Raw genomic sequence first — 17,282 nt, 5'->3', positions numbered from 1 at the left:
CGATGGATCCCCAACCGGATGCCTCAACTTTCTGTCCTAGTCTATCTTGCTCCTTGGGCTGCAGCCATCTCTCTATTCTCTGGACTGAGCCAAGATTGCCTTTGTCATCTCTCTCTTGACTGGGCAAGTTCAAACTAGAACAATAAAACCACCAACTGCAAAAAATATGAGGAAGTCACCACTGACGTGCTGAGTTTTTGATGATCCGGTAAGTGGAAGGGAAGCAGCAGATTAGATACTTCACCTGTGTCAAGGCTTAGGCTCGCTGGATTACACCATGGAATTCAGGGCCTTCACAGTGGAGTGCAGTTGGAATGTAGAAGCGCTGCTGACCCATGACCATCATGGTCTTTTGGAGCTTGAAGGACAAGCTGTCTACCCGGGAGATACCCACTGACCTTGAAAGCCTCATCATTCTCACCCTCAGTGCTGACATGCACCTTGAGGAGCGACCCTCCAGAACACTAGCCAGAACCCCAGCTCTATTCCCAGAACCATTTCTGGCTGCAGAACCCTCATCAGCATTATCTCCAGAAGCCATGAAGTTAGGGAGAGCTCTCTTAGCACCCCGAAGAGTGCGAACTTCGGTGGAGAAACAACTTGTGCACTTACTGTGGAGAAGCTGATCACCCAAGCAACAAGCGCCCACTGCGTTTGAGAGAATGGTGCCAGCACGTAGAGGCAAGGGGCCTTCTAGCTGGTAAGCTGCCCCCGCTCCTCGTTCTAGCACCATAGTGTCTCTCTCACTCTCTCTCTCTCTCTCTCTCTCTCTCTCTTCCCCCCTCCCTCCCCCTCTCTCCCCCTCTCTCCCCTCTCCCTCCCTCTCCCCCCTCCCCCCTCTCTTCCCCTCTCTCTCCCCCCCCACACCCCGATGACTACACACACAGGAGGCTCGGGTGGATTCCGGTGCAGCAGGCTACTTTCTGGACAGGACTCTGTGTGTACAGCTTGCACTTCCTACCAAGCCAATCTCTCAACCCTTCTGCTTCACGGCCATTGACAGACTACACAACTGTGCTATTGACCTCCTCACAGGCACTTCCCCTCCCCAAGGTCATCAGTTCTCCTTCTCTCCTCCCTAATGCTTCGATGGATCCCCAACTGGATGCCTCAACTTTCTGTCCTAGTCCATCTTGCACTTTGAGCTGCAGCCATCTCTCTATTCTATGGACTGAGCCAAGATTGCTTTTGTCATCTCTCTCTTGATCCAAGCCATAAATGACTACATTGCCAAAGCACTTCAGCACAGCTTCATTCGAGCATCACAGTCCCCAGTCAGTGCAGAATTCTTCTTTGTTAAAAGGAAAAACGGGTGTCTTCATCATGGACTCAACACAATCTGCATTAAGAACTGTTACCCTCTCCCCTTGATGGATAGTGCATTCAAAACACTTCATGAGGTCCAGATCTTCGCAAACTGGATCTATGGAGTGTGCACAACCTGGTTTGCATCCACCGGGGGAAGAGTGGAAGACAGCATTCACAACACTCAATGGCCACTGCAAATGATTGGAGATGCCTTTTATTCTTTCCAGCAGTGCAGCCGTATTACAAGCCTTCATTAATGAGATTCTCTGAGACTTGCTGCACAGATATGTGTTTGTCTACCTCACTGACATCCTTGACCGTTCCAAAAGCCCCCCCAGACCAAGTCCATCGTGGGCTAAGTCTTCAGCATCTCCTCAAAAACCAGCTGAACTGCAAGTTAGAGATATGCCAGTTCCACACCCCAGTCATTTCTTTCCTGGGTTACCACAATTTAATTGCCATCAGCATCCAGACTACTCTGGCTCGGGAACAATGTCTAGTTGTTAACAGTGATCAACCAGATATAATGAAACAAGTACCACAGTTGACTCTTTTCCAAGCTATGAGAGAGAACCCTCCTTCTGCACTCTCACAGAGTCCGCCACGGAGGTCTTTCTGCCAAAGCAGAGAGATAGAGTTTTTATACCATCTTTGTCATGTATGCAGAAAACAATTCTTTTGCTACCCCCCGCAGTCACATGCCCAGCAACAGTGATAGACCGAGGCAAAGACCACTTGATCACCTCAGGAGAAGTAAAGTTCACACACCCAGAATAATGTGCGTGATTGGATGACTGAGAGCCAAGTATAATTAGATTACTACCTCCTGCAAGTGAGACAAGGAAACCAGCAGCGTAGCTTAATGGCTAATTTCTTACATGCCAGCAGGACAAAATTAACTCTGTAGCATCTCATAGCTATTCACCAAGATCTGCCTCTGTGCACCGACTCCCACAAGCTCTCGCGCCAGTTCATTGATCCCTTTAATATTACCCATTGCATCAACCAAGTCACTTAACATCTTCACCTGCCACCATCCCTCAGGGTTACACCTACTTTACCCATGTCCTGCCTCATGTATTGTAAAGCGAGGGCAAGGCAGCCATGGGTGACAAGGGAAGTCAAAACCTGCATACACGTGAAGGAGAGGGAATATAATGTAGCAGATATTACTAGGAAGTTAAATGAATGGGAAGCTCTTAAAAACCAACAGAAGGCAACTAAAAAAAAATTGTAAAGAGAGAAAAGATGAAATATGAAGGTAGGCTAGCCAAAAATATTGAAGAGGATGCTAAAAATTTTTCAAATATATCAAATGTAAAGGAGGAGTGAGAGTGCTGGAAAATAACACTAGAGAGGTACCCATTGGGTTCAAGGAAATGGTGGATGAACTTATTAAGTATATTGTGTCAGTCTTTACTGTGGAAGACACTAGCAGTGTACCAGAAATTCAAGAGTGTCAGGAGACTGCTGAGTGTAATTGCTTTTAATAAGGAGAAGGTGCTTGGGAAGCTGAAAGGTCAGAAGGTAGGTAAGTCACCAGGACCGGATGGATTACACCTCAGATTTCTGAACAAAGTGCTGAAGAAATTGTGGAAGAATTTAGTAATAATTTTTCAGGAATCACTAGATTCTGGAGTGGTTCTGGGGGACTGAAAAGTTGGAAATGTCACTGCACTTTTTAGGAGGCCAGTTCCTCTGACTTCACTGGTTGGGGAGATGTTGGAGTCCATTATGAAGGATAAGGTGTCAGTACTTGGAGGAACATGATAAAGTAGGCCAAAGTCAACATGGTTTCTTCAAGGGGAAACATTTCCTGACAAATATGTTGGAATTCTTTGAGGAAAAACAGGCAGGATAGACAAGAGAAAGTAAATAGATGTTGTTTACTTAGAATTTTAAAAGGTCTTTGACAAGGTGCCACACACGAGGATGCTTAACAAGGTAAGAGCCCATAGTATTACAGGAAAGATACTATCACAGATAGAAGATTGGCTGACTGGCAGGGGGCAAAGAGTGGGAATAAAGGGAGCCTATAATGATTGGCTGCCAGTGACTAGTGGTTTCTGCTGGGGCTGGTACATTTCTTTTTATGTTATATGTCAATTATTTGTTTCATAGAACAGAAGGCCTTTGGCCAAATTTGAAGATGATACAAAGCTAGGTGGGGGGGGGGGGTGCAGGTAGTTTTGAGCAGACTGAGAGTCTGCAGAAAGACTTGGACAGATTTGGAGAATGGGCAAAGAAGTGGCACATGGTGCAGGGAAGTGCATGGTCTAAAGATGTAGACTTTTCTAAACAGGGAGAAAATTCAAAAATCAGAGGTGCAAAAAGACTTGGGAGTTCTTGTGCAGGATTCTCTGAAGGTTAACTTGAAGGTTGAATCAATGGTAGGGAAGACAAATGCAATATTAGCATTCACTTTAAGATGACTAGAATATAAGAGCAAGGATGTAATGCGGTGACATTATAAGACAATGGTCAGACTGCAGTTGGAGAATGGTGAACAGTTTTGGGCCTCCATCAAGGAAAAAATGTGCTGGTATATGAGAGGGTCCAGAGGAGGTTCACAACAATGATTCCAGGAATGACAGGGTTAACATTTGAGGAGCGTTTGATGGCTCTGTACTTGCTGGAGTTTAGTATTGGGGAATCTCATTGAAACATATCGAACATTGAAAAGCCTAGACAGAGTGGACGTGGAGAGGGTGTTTCCTATGGTGGGTGAATCTACGACCAGAGGGCATTTCCTCAGTATAGAGGGACATTTATGGAGAACAGAGATGAGAAGGTGGTGGATCTGTGAAATTCATTGCCACAGGTGGTGGTGGTGGGGACCAAGTCATTGAATAGAAATTGATAGGTTCTTGGGTTTGTCAGCGTGTCAAAGGTTACGGGGAGAAAGCAGAAGAATGGGATTGATAAGGCTAATAAATAGGTCATGATGGAATGGCAGAGCAAACTCAATGGGCCAAAATGGCCTAATTCTGGCCCTGGTTTTAAGGTTTTATGTTCTAAGCTCGTTGTCCGTGGACTGTTCACCCCAACTGAGCCTGAGTGGTGATCCAGTGTACATGGTTCACTGATGTCATCACGATTCTCTTTATCGTGGATGATATGTGCAGTATCTGGTCTGCTGGGAAGGGTGCGGCTTGGTACTGTCCAGTTTCATCTTGGATCCATCACTCTTCAGAGAGTTCCACCGGACCTACTTGGATCACCCTGGGTCATCCGGTGCTCATGCAGGTACCTCCCAGAGTGACCTACCACTCAATTCAACTCATCACCCGCAGCCTATTTAAACCCAGCTCTCATTGTCAGCCTCATCCAGTTGCTCCTAGCCATCAGTTACTTTGTTGCTTAGTTGTGTTAAGTGTCCATTCTCTCCTCTCTTATGGCCCCTCATGATGTTATTTTGCTGTTTATTGTTAAAGTGAATGCTCACCATTAAACCATGTCTGCTGCTCTGCTTCTGTGTCAAGCCTTCTGTAACGTTCCCGGCAGGGAGGGAGTAAAATCTGGAAAGTGATAGGAGAAGGACAGTCTATTGCCTCCTCTACAGCCATGATGAGGCCACTCTTAGCTTGGAGGAACAGCATCTCATATTGAGTCTGGGTACCCTCCAACCAGACAGCATGAACATCGATTTTGTTAACCCAGTAATTTTCCCCCCCTCCCCTCCTCCCCTTCTCCCCTTCTTCAATTCCCTACTCTCCGCACCTTAACGCTTCTCCTCACCTACCTATCACCTTCCCTGGTGCCCCTCCTTTCCTTTCTCCCCAAGCTCCACTCTCCTATCAGATTCCTCCTTCTTCAACCCTTTACCTTTTCCACCTACCATCTTCCCCCCCCCCCCCCCAGTTGTCTTCACCTATCACCTTCCAACTTGTACCCTTTCCCTTCCCACCACCTCTTGTTCTGGCTTTTCCCCTCATCCTTTCCAGTCCCGATGAAGGGTCTTGGCCTGAAAAATCGACTAATTATTCCTTTCCATTGATCCTGCTGAGTTCCTCCAGCATTTTGTACGTTACCAAAATAAGTCATTTGGCCCATTATCAACACTGGCGATCTGACTTGTTTCATTCTCTCATGTTCCCATCATCTTTCAAATTAATTTTCCCCAGGTGTCTATACAGTTCCCTTTCGAAAGCTCTCATTGGTTTTGTTTCCATTACCCCTCCAATCTATAAATTGCAGATCATAATTATCTGTGCAAAATGAGGCATTTGCAAACATCCTCTGCCTCTGCATCAGCCCTGGCAAGACCTGCCCCAATTCACCTGAAAGTCAGTCTCAATGGTTAAATAGCCTACAGTTCCATTTAATATCAGTGAAATATATACAGCATGAAATTCTTGTCTGAGAATTCTTGGGGTTCTCAGACATCCATGAAATCGGAAGAGTGCCCCAAAGGATGAGTGACAGTAAAAACATTAGAACCCCAAAGCCCCCCACCCTTCCCACACAGCAAAACAACAACCCAACTCTGCCCCACTTACTTCAGCAAAAAAAATGCATCAGCACCTTCCACCCACCAAGCAAGCAAAAGCAAAGCCCCCAAGAAACACCATGATCTGCAGTACAACAAAACTAATTGTTCGACAGAGGAACAGAGAGGAGTTCCCTTTCATAGTGGGGGGGGGGGGGGCATAACAAAACAACTTGCTGATTTGTGATGATAAAGTCAGTCATGTCACTTTTTTCCCCGACTTGTGAATTGGCAATGAACTCCTCCCCCACCAATGGGGGGGGGAGGGAAGAGAGAGAGAGAGACTTGCTGAGTACAGAGCCCTGACAGTCCATCTGCTGTTCCCCGTGTTCTGTTTTCTCCCACTATGCTTTAGTCATTTACCATCATATGATGATGTCATCGACATGTATGGTATCATCAAGTCCAACATCATAGAAACAGGCCTTCAGCCCAACCAAGATTCCCATCTAAACTCATCCCTTTTGCCTGCATTTGGCCTGTAATTTTTATAAATCTTTCCTATCCATTAATCTGTCCAAGTGGATTTTAAATATTGTTAATATACCTGCCGCAAACACTTCCTCTGGCAGCTTAGTCCATACACAGTCTACCCTCTAGGTGGAAAATTTGCCCCTCAGGATCCTATTAAGTCTCTCTTCTTTCACCTTAAACCTATGCCCCAACCCTGATTCTTGATTTCCCAACCCTAAGAAAAATACTGTGCATTCACCCCTTTTATGCCCTCCTATAATGTCAGTCTCATTCTCCTTTACCGAAATGAAAGAAGACTTTGCCAGCTCAACTCCCCCTATCATTCAGTACCTCAAATCCTGGCAACATTCTTGTAAATCTTTTCTGCACTCCTCTGTGCTGCCTATGACACCTATTTTAGTATAATTTGAAAATATGGTATGCAGTATTTAGCTAATAGCAGAAATTGGATCAAAAGGTTGTGATTAGCAGCCAGTATAATTAATGCATTTTTCCATAGGGAATATATGCCACTGAAAGTAGTGAAACTTACAGTACATGATTTAATGTGATGACCTGGAGTATGTTTTTTTTATGAGTTGAAAGTTAACCAGTGTAGTTTCTGTTTCTGTGAAGTATTGCTACTGGAAAGCCTTGGTATAGATTGAAACTGATGAGAAATTGTATCTGATCTGCCAGCTCCTGGTGCCTTTAAGAGAGGTTCATGTTTCTCATGATTCAACCAGCAAATGCATTGCTGTTGTTTGCCTGTTGAATGCCAATGTGCGTGTAAAGCCCACAGGTTGCATTTTGATGTCTGCAAAAGAAATTGCATCAACACCCTTCATGTTGGGAAGCTCCTCAAATCCATTGAATTTATTAGAATTTATTGGAATTTCTTGGTATTTATTTCAATCTTACATCCATCCCACAACGTGAGGCAGTAAAAATCTTTGCATTTTCCTGGAATGCTTTAAATGCACGTCACCAAGTTTGGAGATCACCAATTGCATTTGTATTTTAGGCTTTGAACCATGAATCTTCCAGGAAAAGCTTGCTGCCTCTGCTGTCTGTTCCGATTAACTAATGAACCCGTATACTGCATACCGTTGCAGTCATTTCTCATATTCACTTGACCCTAAGCAAATCTAGCTGCCATTATCTTATCTTCTTTAGCTAGGTGGGCCCTGCCAGACACACAAAGGGTATATTTTGTGGGTCTTCACAGAAAGCATTAGGAGAAACCATGGAAATTTAATCTGTAATGCTGGTGATAAGGTTGAGAATCATCTAAAACAATTATTTTTTAAAAATCACAGAATTATAAACTGAAGTCTCAAGCTGAAGGTTCTGCCAAAGGCCATTTTTCATTCAATGTGTTTAACCTCAGGAACATACTGTAGCCTAATCCAGTGAATGCAGACTCAGTGGGACCTCACAGAAAATAAATCAATAGATACTCCATTCAGTTAAAGTGGAGAATAGTCCTGGTGCCAGGGCAGGCAGGAACTGTGCATGGTATAAGCATGGCCTGCACGTGGTCTCAGTGACTGATGAGCAAAATGGATTGTGTTGCATTCTTGTATTCTTAGGAAGCACGACATCTACTTTCAATTTAGATGTTTAGTTTCTTCACTAAGAAAGGCATTTTCATTTGCAGAAATCCCAATGGAAGAATTTACTTGTCTACAGAGCTATAATGGTAAACCACCATGGTCCTGCTCAAGAAGTATCTGTCAGTCCTTTTCCATTGATTCCAGGGTTAAGTGGTGTCATTGCAACATTATGTGTGATGCTGTTGTAAAACATACAACAACTCTAACAAGGAAAGATTAGTTAAATAAGCTTTTTGTAGCAGCGGTAAGATTTTTTCAGGTTTTATTACGGGGCTTGATACTTTTGTTCATAATAGTAAATTGGGGGCACCACGGTAATGTGACAGAGAGTGCGACACTTCTACAGCTCGGGGTGCCAGAGTTCGGAGTTCAATTCCAACGTCAGGGCATGTAGGAATATGGGGAGAAGGCAGGAGTTGGGGGCTGAGAGGCCGAATTGGATCCACCATGATGAAATGGTGGAGAAGACTCAATGGGTCAAATGGCCCCATTCTGCTCCTATACCTTTTGGTCTTATGGTCATCAGTAAGGGCTTTGTACATCCTCCCCATGGAATGCATGTGTTTTTTCAGCATTGTCTGGTTTCCTCACGCAGTCCAAAGACGTACCAGTTAGTAGGTTAATTGGCCATTGTAAATTGTCCTGTGATTAGTCGAGGGTTAAACCGGGGAATGCTGGGCTGTTGACTCGAAGGGCCTGTTCCACACTGTATCTTTAAATAAATAAAATAAACAAATGAATTAAGCAAACAATCGACCAGTTCTACTGATTTTTGAGTTCCAGTTATACTTTGCTCCTACGTTTATTAAGCAAGTGCATTACATCCAATTTCCCCAGGACAGTGCTGATCTCAGCTGCTATCTCCTGCGGTGTATTTTGTACTGGTACCCTCTGGGAACAGTGCCCCGGAGCACAAAAATATGTTGCACACTCTACTTGCTGCATACATGGCATATGAGAGACATGGGGCATATTATCAGCTGGGTTCTAGATTTAAAGGTGTTTTGGAAATCAAATGATCGCAGGGTCACTTGAGACCCAGGTAGTTACAAGGTTTGTTATTACACCAGTAGGGAGAGAGCTACTGACTATCCCAGATGGCTTCTCCAGAACAATGGTAAAGTTCTCTGCATCTATCTTTGGCTTGCTACAGACCAGCAATACTGACAACCGGCTGCATACATTGACCCTGAACAATGACCCTGACATTCAGTAAACTCATGATCCTCGCTTGTGCTGTCTTAGCATTGATAATGAATGCCTGACTAATTGGTCAGCCTATGAACCCAAAAGGATGAGGTGGTCAAGCCCCAAAAGACCTTGAACCTAGTCAGTTCTCTATTTTGTACATCTCTGTTCTTATTTCAGCAGTACTGCCTTCAGCCTGGCCACCTCTGACCAGGAGTATTTCCACCCAAACGTCCTAGCTTCAGTGGAGGGGGGGAAGGCGGTAGAGCTGGAGATTATATCATCTCTTATAAGAGCTGAAAATGGTTGTTCAGTATTTGTTAACCCTTTGGAAGAATACTCGGGCAGAAGGCTCAGAGTATGAATGCATTAACTGTGATATAAGAATCTGATAGAGAAGTGGAGCATACCGCCAACGGCTGTCTGTCTGGAGAAGCATCTGCTTAACCCTCTGGGAAGAGTGCCCTGCATGCCTTTTGTTGGTGCTCTAGGGTATTCTTCCCAGAGCTGATACACAACATGCACGACTTATAATTTTATTTTTATACAATTCTTTATTCTGTATTATTGTTGAATACTGTCATATTTGTTGCACGTAGCACCAACACACCACAGCAATTTCCCAATACACGAAAATGTGCATGATGAATGAATTTGATCCTTGACACCTAACGGGAGGCAGCAGCTGGGCTCAGTGTTGCCCTGGGGCAACTGGATACCATCATGTTGCTTTTGTTCTTTAATGGGATGAAGATGAGGCTACTAGCTGTACCTAGTTTTTCTTTCTTTATTTAAGATGCAGCATGAAAATAGGCTCTTCCAGCCCAATGAGCCCCCACCACCCAATGACACCCAAGTGACCAGTGAGCCTACTCCTTCGTACAAGCTCCAGCACCCGGAGGAGATCCACGCATCATGAGGAGGCTGTACAGACAGACTCCGTACAGACAGCAGAGGATCTGAACCTGCCTTGCTGGCACTGTGAAAGTATTATGTTAACCAGCCGCCACCGTGCTGCCCATTTTGATTGATGCTTGGATACCTGGACCAGCTATTTGATAGACGTAAATGGAAAATATAATGCGGACCCAGGAAATCAAGAGCACTTGTAAGGAATAATGCAATGCCTCTGATCAGTTCTGTAAAAATACAGTCAGTGGAAATTGCTGCTTCTCAGCAATTTTGGGTGGCTGCAATTTAAAGATCTGACCTTGTACTATAATGCGATTTCAGCTCATTGAAGCATTTTCAAAGCATACTGCGCAGGCTATCCTGGCATCTGACCAAGGTTGGAAGATGTTGGAAAGGTGTAAGGACGAGTGCAGACTGGCGTCAAGGGAAGAAAGGATTGGATGTGATAGCGTATTGTAAATGAATTGCTGGTTGTTCTGCTGACTAAGGAAAGACTTGGGGAGTGGAGGGCAACAGGCTCAGTTTAGCACTGCATTGTGTAAGGATACAGCTTTAGAGATTCAACTGTAAAATGACCTACAAAGAAATGAGATTTCTTCTGGAACCCAGAGCTTCCTTCCATAGAGAGGAAGAGCCACATTGGTTATCAGATTGATTCTGTGCTGTCTCACATGAAATTACATGGAAAAGAGTTGTCTTCAGGTAAATTATCTGTCCTATCACAATGATCACAGAATTCCTTCCACCCTTCAACACAACTTTGTAATAGATTGACACTGAGAAGGGTACAATGTACCAGTATATCTGTCTGTCAGAGAAGGAGATCTCCCTGAGTGTAACTCCAGACTCTCCAGTTTGGTTGATTTGTTAAATTCCTCTGTGGTTCAGTGGAAATCTAGAATGGCTGATGGATTCTGACCTTTATCATGTGAGCAAATAAAGAGTGTGCACGTTTTTGTTTATCCAGATAGCCCTGGTGTTCTCTGTTTGTAATTTTTAAATTATCCATTCCAAATTAGTCCAAGCATCTCAGTTTCAGAGACCAACGTGGATGTCTAATGACCACAAACCAGCTGGACAAATTCATAAACACAAGGGATTCGGCACGTGCTGGGAATCCAGAGGAAACACATAAAATGCTGGAGGAACTCGACAGGTCAGGCAGCGATTACGGAGAGGAATAAACAGTGGTCATTCTAGGGCCTCATCGTGTCTGGAAAAGAAGAGGGAAGAAGCCAGAATAAGATGGTGGGGAGCAGGTGAGGGAGTACAAGCAATAGCAGCAGAGATCACAGAGAGGGAGCAGTGAATTCCAATGGAAGTAGGTGCACTGAGAAAAGGCATTGTAATACATCTGCCCCACCTGCTGAGTACATGCTGGACTCATTTTCATGATTTGGGAGTTGCTGACAGTGTTTATTGCCCATCCATACTTGCCCTAGAGAGGGTAGTGACCTCCTTGAACCACTGCAGTCCTTCTGGTGAAGAGCCTCCAGCAAGGAGACTCTGAGGCAGAGGTGATGAGAACATCTGCCCAAATTGTCGGTAATGTCCTAAACATGGGTACCATGGTAATTTTGAGCAAAGAAAATCATCGATTAATGAATTATAACAATAATTATGGACTTTCTAAGGAAAAGAGATGAGTGCTATGGCTTATTTATGGGTATTCATTGGTTTACTATTAATAGAATTATTGCAGCGGCAGAATGAAATAAACGAAGCATTTTAGAAAACCTGTTCAAAATTATTAATATTAGTCTTTTAAAAAACAGTGGAAAAATTATTTCAAGTATTCAAGATTGCTTAATGTCATTTCCAGTACACGAATACAAAGAGAACAAAACAGTTGTTACTCCAGATCGAATGCAGCATAAAAAACACAATAAGATAAAGAATATAATAATAAAAAGAGCAATAAATATAAATACATAAGATAGCTTATATACATTGATTGATTGTATGTCCATAATGTGTGTACACAAGGCGTCTGACAGGAAGTGATTAGAGGTGGCTGGGAGTGTGGAGGGGTGGGTTAGTGGGTGGAGGTGTTAATCAGTCTTACTGCTTGGAGAAAGTAGCTATCTTTGAGACTGGTGGTCCTGCCATGAATGCTACCTAGCCTCCCTAATGGGAGTAGGAAGTGGTCCTTGAGCAAGGTGGGTGGGACCCTTCTTGATGTCACTGGACCTTCTCTGGCACATTTCTGTATGTATAACCTTGATGGCGGATGTGCATTGGGCAGTTTTGATTACCTGTTGCAGTGCAGTTTCTATGCCGCACAGTGGTGCAACACTCTAGGATGCTCTCGACTGCACATCTGAAGAAGGATGTGAGTATAAATGTGCATAGTCCACCCCTCTTCAGCCTCTTCATACAGTAGGCGTTGCTGAGCTTTCCTGACTGTGTAGGATGTGTTCTAGGACTAGGAAAGGTTGTGCGAAATGTAGTTTGTTTCCACCGCTGTGCCGTCGATTTAAAGAGGGGTGTGAGTGCTGCAAGTTCTCCTGAAGTTGATAACCATCTCCTTTGTCTTGGTGATATCGAGGAAGAGATTATTTGCCTGGCATCAGACCTTCTCTCTGTAGGCCGTCTCGTTGTTGATGATGAGACCCACCACGGTCGTGTCATCGGTGAACTTTGACAATGTGATTACTCAGGTGTCTGGCCGTGCAGTCTCATGTGAACAGAGTGTACAGCAGTGGGCTCAGCCCACAGCCCTGGGGGGCATCTGTGTGGAGGATGATGGGGAGGGAGGACCGGTTGTGCCTCCTGACTATCTGATGTCTGTTGGTTAGGAAGTCCATTTGCCCTCAATGGTGCCCTCACCCGCATCTCCTCCATTTCCCGCACTTCGACCCTCACCCCATCCTCTCATCACTGCAACAGGGACCATGTTCCCTTTGTCCACACCTACCAACCCACCAGCCTCCGGATCCAGCATATTATCCTCCGTAACTTCCGCCACCTTCAACAGGACCCCACCACTAAGCACATCTTTCCCTCTCTACCCCTCTCTGCTTTTCACAGGGATCATTCCCTCTACCACTACCTGGTCCACACGTCCCTCCCCACAGATCTCCCACCTGGTACTTATCCCTAAAGTGTAAGTGCTACACCTGTCCCTACACCTCCTCTCTTACCACCATTCAGGGCCTCAAACAGTCCTTCCAGGTGAGGCAACACTTCACTTGTGAGTCTGTTGGGATAATCTACTGCATTCGGTGCTCCCACTGCAGCCTCTCCATCGGCGAGACCCGACGCAGATTGGGGGACCGTTTCATCGAGCACCTCCGCTCCATCCGCCACAACAGACGGGATCTCCCGGTTCCACCTGCTTCAACTCTGCTTCACATTCCCATTTGGATATGTCCATACATGGCCTCCTCTACTGCCATGATGAGGCCAAACTCAGATTGGAGGAGCAACACCTCATATACCATCTGGGTAGTCTCCAGCCCCTTGGTATGAACATCAAATTCTCCAACTTCCGGTAATTCCCTCCCTCTCCCTTCCACCATCCCACTTTCACTCTGCCTCCTCTTCTAGCTGCCTATCACCTCTCTCATGATTCTGCCTTCTTCTACTACCCATAGTCCTTTCCCCTTACATTCCTTCATCGCCTCTCCTGCCTAGCCCCTCCCTGCTTCCCCCCCCCCACACCCCTTGATCTGTCCTCTGATTGGTTTTCCACCCTCTTTATGGGGCCCCTTCTCCCTCCTTCTTCGGTCCTGATGAAGGGTCTCGGCCCGAAACGTTGACTGCTCATTTCAGCGGAGGATGCCCGACCTGCTGAGTTCATCCAGCTTGTTTGTATGTGTTGATTTTACTATAATGGCTGTTCATGTTCAAAAAACTTCCTGGAACAGTATGACAATCAGTTTCAGGCTTCATAGAAAACAACCATTGAAATCATATGGTACTTTAACTTCTTTAGTGCTGTGAAGGGTGAGGGAAAAATGGTGAACGGTAATTGATCATGATTCATCTGTTCCGTCTGTATATCCTTATGTAATACACTGGAAAGTGGCTTATAAAGAGAGTGAGTTCCAGTGTTGTTCTTCCAAGAATCCATCAAAGCTGAATGTTTGGCACACGTTGTTAAGTGGCCTTCTGAGCTTCACCAGCACTATATATGGTTGCATTAAGAGGCACTAGCCACTATTACTTTTTAAGCCTTTGTATATTCAGTCCAGATCAGCTTGTCTTCCTCACCACATTGGTCAACCAACGTGTCATTCACGTCATTGAGCATGGCAAAATATCCACAAAGAAAGATTTGCATTTTTGCCACACTTTTCATGGCCTCAGCATCTCTTGAAGAGTTTAATGATCAATGAAGTACTGCTGTAAGAAACATTGAAATGAAATTATTCATTTTCATAGATGCTGCCTGAACTGGTGAATTCCTCCAGCATTTTGTGTATGTTGCAATGAAGTTATCTTATGTTTCTGAGAATAACATTTAATTGCAGAAAATGAAGAAAATAATTTCCATATCTTGGGTTCCTCATCACTTCAAACAGCCCTGAATTCTTTGCTAGCAGTTTGAGTTCAATTCTCGGATAGCTTTCAGACAATGACTGCCATGGGAGGCTTTAAATTAATTGCCTGTTTTCTACGTCCATCAAAATCAATGTTATTTGTTGAATCTGTATGACAATCCTTCATTAATTCATATTGGTCAAATACTTTGAAAACTAACTTCTAACTTAATTTATGACTGGCACTTTATTGCAAATAACTAATTTCTTAGCTGCAAGTTCATGGTCAAGCCAGTCATTTTTAATGTGGGGATTGGGACATTATTTATAGGTAATAATTTCAGTGTGTGTGGTTGTCATTGAAGGCTAAGACTAAGAATAGTAATGAAGTGGAGCTGAGGACTGGGAATGTGTATTATCTAAATAATAATGTAGAGTCATGAACATACTTTGATTTTGACAAGTCTAATTCTTTTTGGCAGAGCATGTTTACCCTAAACCCCTTGTCTTTCCATCCTAAGATTCAATTTACCTCCAGGTAGCTGCTTCCAGTCTATCTTTGTCAAATTGTTTTTTCAATCTAGTAAATTCGCCATTTCCTCAATTTAGAACAGCTACTTCCATTGATTTCATAAACATGCTAACTCTAACTTAAAGAAGATCAGTACCACAGAAGGTGTTTTCTTAATGAACTTCCTCTTGAATCCCAGCTTCCTCCACTTCATTAGTTTCATACTTTGAGGGAAAATCTAGAGCTCCTTCCCTCCCTCCCCCTCACCAACTCACTACCATTCCCTTCACTGGGCTTTCCAGAAACTGGCCACAAGAACATCTGACTGCATTTTATGAATTCTATGTCCTCCATAACTCGCACACTGACTGGTTACTACAGTGCCTTATAGCAGTATTCAACCCCAACCCTTTATTTACATAAATGAGTATTACAACCAGGGATTTTGATCAATTTAGCTGAGAAATTTTATTTATGAATCATGTGTTCCTTCTTTCACAGTAGAGTCCAAAAACAGGGAAAACTGATAACTCGAAAACTGGAATGTCAGCACTTAAAAAGTATTCATCCCCCTTTACTCAGTCTTCAGTTGAACCATCTCTCACAGCTATTACTGCCAGTAGTCTTTTTGGCTACTGTTAGTTTTGTACAACGTGATAGAGCAAGATTTAACCATCCGTCCTTACAAAATTGCTCAAGCTGTACCAGGTTAGTTGGGAAGCAGCAATCTTGAGGCGTTAGCAGAGATGTTCGACCAGGTTAAGGTCAGGACTCTGAGTCGGCCACTCAAGGACATCAATTTTCTTCATTTGAAGCCATTCCATGGTTGCTCTGGCAGTGCGCTTTGGGTCAATGTCTTGCTGAAGGACAGACTTCCTCCCGTTTAAGCTTTCTGCCAGAGTCTAGCAGGTTTTTATCCAGGATCTCTCTGTATTTAGCAGCATTCACCTTCTGATCAATCCTGACCAGATTTCAGTCCCTGCTGCTGAAAACCATCCCCGTAGCATGATGCTACCTCCACTATATTTTACAGTAGAGATGGTGATACATGGCTGATATGGAGTATTGGATTTATGCCACACATACCGCTTAGTGTTGATGCCAAAAATTTCCACTTTAGTCTCATTCATCCACAAGACCTTCCTCCACATAGAAACAGAGAAACAGCACAATACAGGCCCTTTAGCCCACAAAGCTATGCCGAACACATGCTTACTATAGAAGTTACTTAGGGATACCCATAGCCCTCTATTTTTCTAAACTCCAGTATCTTCAAAGTGACACTTTGCAAAGTCCTTACAAGGAAGGATGTGTTTTTTTTAAGGAGGGCTTCTTCCTTGCTACTCTTCCATAAATACCCTTTTTGTGCAAGACCTTGGAGATTTTGGAGCCATGAACTTCATCTCCAGTTGCAGCCATTGACTTATGCAGCTCACTGAGAGGTACTATTGTCATCACAGTAACCTCCCTTACAAGTGCTGTTCTTCTCCAGCAACTAAGTTTAGAGGGGCGCCCTGACCTAGGCAGTGGTTTCATATTTTTCCCACTTTTACACAACGGACTGCACTGAACTCTAAGGTATGTTCAATGCCTTTGAGATGGTGTTCTACCCTTCCTCAAATTTGTGCTTCTCTATTATCATTTCCCTGACTTGCCTACAGTGCTCTTTTGTCTGCACTTTGGTTTGGTCTGTTGAAAATCTACCATACTGTTGGACCTTACACAGAGAGGGGGTATTTATTCAGGTGATCCTCCAATCTTCTACATCAACAAATTGGGTGAGTTGGTAGGATAATATATAGATGACAGGTTTTGGAAATTTTCTTTTGATTTGATTTGTAGATCAGCTCAAAAAATCCTGTTTCAATATTTTTTTAATTTAGAAAATAAGGCAGTAAAATGTGAAAACAGCTTTGGAGGCTAAATTAAAATTCCTACTAGGGTGATGTGTCCCAAAGCCCCATGAATTAAAAGCATGTCATCCAACAATGTATTCTTCTTTGCTGTAGTTCTTTATCTGGAGTATAGCACTGGGAGTAATTCTAGGTTGAGTAGCTGCTTAAAACTTCAGCTCTTGGTTTATCTCTGTCATCTGGAGTGATTTGCAGCACATCCCCTTCTTCATAGAATGTGATCCTGGTATAACGAAAGTAACTTGCTACACTGGATCATCTGCTCCCGTGATGATTGGATCACCAAGAACCATTGCTCTCTTCATCTTATTGCAATGCTTCCTTTAGGACTCTCCTGAACTATCTGCTTTCTCTTTTTGTCTACTTGGCAACGACCAAGCCCCCTCTCCCAGTGCAGGGGTCCAAATC

The 17,282-nt window shown here is 43.9% G+C and overlaps 1 protein-coding gene across 2 annotated transcripts in view; it reads left to right on the top strand.

The window, feature by feature from the left end:
- The window catches only part of LOC132390758 (glutamate receptor 4), a 232,903-nt gene that overhangs the window by 114,433 nt on the left and 101,188 nt on the right, over positions 1-17,282 (top strand). The gene's annotated exons all lie outside the window — the stretch shown is intronic.

This window comes from Hypanus sabinus, chromosome 3 (assembly GCF_030144855.1).
Source record: "Hypanus sabinus isolate sHypSab1 chromosome 3, sHypSab1.hap1, whole genome shotgun sequence".
Classification (NCBI taxonomy): domain Eukaryota; kingdom Metazoa; phylum Chordata; class Chondrichthyes; order Myliobatiformes; family Dasyatidae; genus Hypanus; species Hypanus sabinus.
The sequence above is the reverse complement of the archived record's forward strand: the minus strand, read 5'-3'. Positions and strand labels throughout refer to the sequence as shown.